The following is a 6,000-nucleotide window of genomic DNA, read 5'->3' as shown; positions in this document are numbered from 1 at the left end:
ACTTCAGGTCCCTTACATTTCATTTCTACCTTCTGTATTTTGTGGGAGTTGCTCTGGAAACAAATATCCAATAGACTCATAGTATCCTCTCTAAGACCCGCCTTTTTATCGTTGCTATGCCTACTACACGTTGCTCTCCGACTGACGGACGGAGTAGCCAATCAGCGTGGAGCTGGGCGGGAGTTTGTGGGCACACTGAAAACTGCCTGGTGGATTTCTAATACTATGATCAAACCGTTCAGGGGGCATGTGTGTGTCGGACCGCGGCTGCTGAAAAGACCGGGGGATGGAAAATGTACTATAAACGCTGTTGGAAAAGTCTATACAGGTAATGAATTATTCCTTGTCTTTTATTAAACCTCTTTGTCTTACATGGGTATAATTCATGGTTTGGCCGAAAGACTGAGCTAATGCTAGGCTATTAAAATATCGAGTTGGTCATGCATGGCTGTGACATTGTTGAATTGAAACTGGCAGGACTAGTAGAGACACACGTTTGTGTGACACATGATGAACGGAGGGAAACTTAACGAGAGACAAGGAAAATAATGTGCTTAAAATACAATGTAAATGCAGAATTTAAACTTTTGTAGGCAATGTTCACTCAAAACAGAATATATTTCTATCGTTGTATTCAGCATTATTTAGCATCACCAGCCAAGGATAGGCAGGGTTTCATTGGATTGAATTTTGACATAAGTCATACTGACATACATTAATTTGATACTGGCTCCCACTTAGGTGATATTTCTGTCATCTTATGATCACTTTAGAGTGATGTCTGGAGCTGGATGGTTGAGTTTTGGTCTGCCACTGGGCTTTTGGTACTAAATTGCACTGGTCAAATGGTCCTCATGCATGCTAACACAGGTTTTCTATTGTTTTGGGTATTTTATTTTATAATACATAATATCTAAGGCCGATATCTATACCTATATTTGAGAGTTTAAAACCTGCTATTGATGTATATTGGATTGGACATTTTACAGTTGACAAAACTTACCAGTGCTTTCCTGTGGACTAAAATGCCTCAAATACTGTATATCTTCGGCATTTCTGTACTGTAATGATTTGTTGCTTATTGGCCAACATAAGCTGCTGAAGTGAGCTGGCTGAAATTCGCTGGTAATGAAACATTGGGTAGTACTTGGAAACAATAAAAACTCTGACCAATCAGCGGCCACCAATCTGAATCAGAACCAGTTCTTGGGTTGGAGATCACAGATCAGAGACCCATGATTGGTTTGCAAGATTACATGACAAGAGAGCGGCATATGTCTGCATTTATTAACTGGTCCGTCCTAGATACATCACATGTGATTTCTTAAAGGTATGGAAGGTATTTGTTTGTCTCCATTGGAGAATAGTACTATTTTTGTTGACAAGTACTCTTGTAAATTAACTTCTACTCAGGAAGGGTCAGATTAACCAGAACTTTTGATAACATACAAAGCGTTTTAATGACTAGTGCTTCAAGTGTTATATATTTTTCACATGTTTGAAATAAAGCATTCATTCATTCAAGTTGTTTAACTGTCTGGGTCGTAACTCAATGATTCAGTTTGAAACTGTCCTGAGTTGAAATGTAGTATCTTGCTGCGTTTTTTTTGGTATCATGTAGTATCAATACTGGCCTATCTTTATCATATAGGCCCATTTTTTTTTTGAAGACACAATCTCTAAACAAAAAGGTTAGACTCACTCACTCCTGAAAATTAAAAACAGGAGTGGAGACTACCATCAACCTCAAATTGACTGGTATGTCTTTTTTAATATGACTAACAACTTAAATTGTAAATGTTTTCAGATAGGCAATGTCTGTAAACACTAGAGTAGGACATGTTTAGATTTTGAATAACAATCGAAATGCTGGTTTTAAATTATGAATGTGAATATGCCTCAAAGCCAACACATCAGGGGTTTCACTGCAGTGTACTTGTCTATAACCACAATGTCCCTGATTTCCTCTCAACATTTCCTGTCATGTCTCTTGTATGCGATCAAATGCAATACAAATGTGATAAAAGTAATCAGATTATCTAACATTTGTCAGATTCTACTATGCTTAATTCTACCAATATTTTATTGGGTAGAATATCTTCAAAAGCTGTTGAGCTGTTTTGAGGCAGGCACATGCTTCATTGCATCACTTTCAGGAGGTGCAACCAAAACAACCCGACTGGAATCCCCCTTTAACCACCTGATAGATGTTTCATTTCCAAACAAATATAACAAACCACAGTTTTTGCATCTATACACTGCAGCACAGATGTCTTCATGTGTTACAATGGTGTGCCTGCTGGTGTTGTTTTTCTCTCTCTGCCTCTGAAAGGAGTTGACAGTTGAGTGCTGCTCTGTCTTTTGATTTCAGAGACGTAGACAACAATCTCCCTGGTGCCTTGACTTCAACAGGAGATAGACCTTTTCCCTTCTGAATGCTCAGAAAGTGAGTCAGGGTGGGTAGGATGGAGAGACAGAGTGAAGGGAGAGTGGTTCACTATCATTAAATGAAGAAAGATCACCAGTGTTGCGAGGAAGAGTTGTTTTTCCTCCCATTTCCTGGGTTTACTGGCACAATCTTGGCATATTTAGCACTGGGTAGTTCTTGGCGATCGATGTACTTTCACTCACCAAAGGCTGTTTTCTAGTTTCTGTCTGCTGAGGCTTGTTAGTAATGTGTGTCTATACTGTACAATTACACTTATACCAAAAGTCAGCTAGGACATGCATGCTGGCTTTAATAAGGACGCTTGGCTCTAATCTTCATTTGGCCTTTTTGTTTTATTGATTACGTTGCTGAGATACAGAATTGTTTTTAACCATAGTGGTGTGGCTCTATGACTGGTAATGCAGTCATTTCTCAACAACTACTAGATGGATTGCCATGAAATTTCATATGGACATTCATACTATCAAGAGGATCAGCTTAATCGGACTGCAATTTACCGTCATTTCCACAGTTTTTTAATATGCCGATTATTTTCTCATTTAATTGATTAGTTGTTTGGTCCGTAAGATTAGCTAGCATTGTCCTCACTATTCCCAAGATTATGATAAATATTGCATGGGAACATATTGCATAGTTCTACCAATAACTCAACAGTGACCACCTCACACTGTGTCACATGTTTACTGGATTCACGGTAGTGCCAAGGCATTGGTGATAATTAAGTGGGGAGTTGGGCAGTCTGTAAAAGCACTTAAAAGCCAACGTAAAGCTTGGAATTGCCAGTGTTAACACATTAGTATTTTGGAGATCATTTTGATTTTTAAACCCAGTATTTGACAGCAGGTGTTACAATGTCAGACTGGCTGCCATTTGGATGTTTGATTCATTGGCGTTTGTAATTTTATTTTTGTATTAGTCAAATGGTGAAATTGTTGTATTCTGCAAGATATTAGTTCTATCACAGCGAAAAGGATAGAAATATTGTCTGAAACCATAAGAGGAGGAATCGCTCCAGTTTAGATATGTGGTTACAGTTTATCATTTAGGCAGTCACAGAAAGTGAGGAGGCGGGCCACCTGAGAATGTAACACAGGTGCAGTGTTTCCCCTGGGTTGAATGCTTTGGCCCTGGTGGATGGGATGTGTTACTGCCGCACCAAATTCAAACGATCCACATCGGCATGCATTAGATCCACAGTGCTGCCTATACTTCAACTCATGCGTCAAAAAGACTATTGATCACCAGGAACAAATGCCAGGAGCTTTAATTCAAACAAAATTATGAGTGCATGCAAAATGTATTTATTTTTAAAAAGTGCCCAAACCTCTGGTGATACAAGGTTTTGTTGACTGACTGCTTCCTCACACCCGTGCAGCACAAAACCAATTACTTAACCACACACACTTCTGTGAAGCCCGATGGTGATTTTACCTTTCTAAACATCAGCTGTGGACAAAAAGAAGCAGGGGAGGTGAGGAAAGCAAAACAACGTAGGTGACTAAGAAGAACTCCCTGTTTTGCATATTTGAATGGAGCAACAACATTCATGTGCACAGTATTACAGCCATGCATAGTTCATCAGCTGGACTCTTCACCTTCCCTGATTACTCCTCTTCCCTCTCTTTGACCCATAAGGATCTTCTTACTATTACTTATTGGGATCCTGCCTCCCTCTTGTCCCCCACTATTGGCTGTCCTACAACACATCACATGGTGCCAATGACAAATATTAATTATACATGTGTAACCTGTCATATGTGGGCTACAGTGCTGCAAGGCCTTCCCTCTGCTTTGCCAAGCAGGGCAGAACCCAGAGGCAGGACAAAGTAAAGCTACCCTGTTGCTTAATGAAAACACAAACACAGCTCTGGATTTACAGTGAAGTCAATCTTGGGTGTAGTTATGATTACACGTCTAAAAGTGACAACAGTACCTAGTGTCAAACCATGACCTGTTCCTGAGGTAGTGAATGAACCCAGCCAAGGTCTACTCATGGCAGATGGGAGGTTCCTGGGGCAGAAGGGTCCAGGATCTATTTCTGGGTTACTGGAGCGTTTTAGGCTCTGCTGTACTCAAAAGGAAAAAGTGCTGAGGAGAGGTAAAAGAAAATGATTTTGTTGAGTTACTTAACAGCAGCATGGAGGGTGATTTTCAATTTTAAATTGTTTTAATTAAAAAGGAATCAGCCACCAGGAGGGAAACCTTAAATATAATGACAGGCTTAAACTGTGTATTCATTTATAGTTTGACTACATAATGATATTAGTTATCCTTTGTTTTATAATTGTTTTATGATGAGTGTTTTTATCTTTTTCTTATTCATTATGCATAGAACACATATCAGATAACCAAAGTTGAAACAATTAGTAGACAGAAAAAATGTATCCGCAACAGTTTAATGATAGATAGATAGTTTGATTGATAAATGACTTAATTTATCAATCAAACTTCTCAAACATTGGCTGGTTTCAGCTTCTAAATGTGAGGATTGGCTGTTGTTCTTCCTCTCACATCATTGTAAATTTATTATATTTTAGTTTTAGACCGTTGATCGGACAAAAGACACAATATTAATGCATCAATGTGTGCTCTGTAATTAGTTTTCACTATTTTGCAATTTTAAAAAAGCAATTATAGTCCATATAGTTAATCAGTTAAAAATGAAAACAAATGGCACATTAATCAAAAAGAAAAACAATCATCATTGTGTTTTTGTATATTAAATGCTTTGTGGTATCTGTATATTAGCCATATACAGTAGCAGATATATAGTCAGTCTTCAGTCATTACAATGCTAATGTATCTTTTCCTCAAATAATTATTTAACAAATATCAGATTTCCTGTACAAAGCTTGTCAAATATAAAAACGAGAGGGAGGGGCCTGGTTAATGGCTGACTAAGAATACAACTAAGAGCTGTAATTTTCCCTCTCCTCAGATACAGTAAACTGCAGTATTGACTCGGCTCTGTCTTCATTTACAGCTGCACTGCTGCAAACGTCTCTAGCTGTGTAAGGATGTCGACATGTAGTCCAATGTGAGAGTGTTTGCTGTCACGCTGTGTGCACTCTGCCACTGCTGGTCATGCCAGGGCTTGGAAGTGATGCCCGCCTGGCACGTTGTCATAGAGTAGACTGGACTGGGTTGTATGCTGCAGTGACAAAAGCACATTCAGGCCGGGACAATGGGGAGCTGACAGCCTGGGTTGCGTTTACCACCCTGTTTCTCTCTCTCTCTCACTCCTGTCCATTGTGTTTGCTGTCTCACTGTTTCATTCGTTTGGTCTCGAGCAGACGCTCACCCAACAGCCTGTTTATCGCTTTAAGAGAACAAGCTCTGTGCAGTGTTGTTGCTGAAGCTGCTTCAGTCATTAAATACAGGGTGTAGTTCTGTCATCAAGTTGGCGCTGATTTGATTGTTGTTGGTGTGTCACTGTTAAAGTGCAGGCTCCGTTTTTTAGTGCTTTGGTGTTTTTGTTGACACTTTAAGTTTTGTGGGCTGTGCTGACAATTTGGAGGTGCTGATACACTCTATTTATAATAGGCTAATGA

At 39.2% G+C, this 6,000-nt stretch overlaps 1 protein-coding gene across 1 annotated transcript in view; it reads left to right on the top strand.

Moving 5' to 3' along the window:
• Positions 1 to 242: 242 nt before the first annotated feature.
• Positions 243 to 6,000, top strand: part of fcho1 (FCH and mu domain containing endocytic adaptor 1) — a 55,473-nt gene continuing 49,715 nt past the window's right edge. The window contains exon 1 of the mRNA XM_083940468.1: positions 243 to 328. The gene's annotated coding sequence lies outside the window, so the exon portion shown is untranslated. The remainder of the gene's footprint in view (positions 329 to 6,000) is intronic.

This window comes from Echiichthys vipera (genome assembly GCF_963691815.1).
Source record: "Echiichthys vipera genome assembly, chromosome: 3".
Classification (NCBI taxonomy): Eukaryota; Metazoa; Chordata; class Actinopteri; order Perciformes; family Trachinidae; genus Echiichthys; species Echiichthys vipera.
This window is presented reverse-complemented; position numbering and strand designations above follow the sequence as displayed.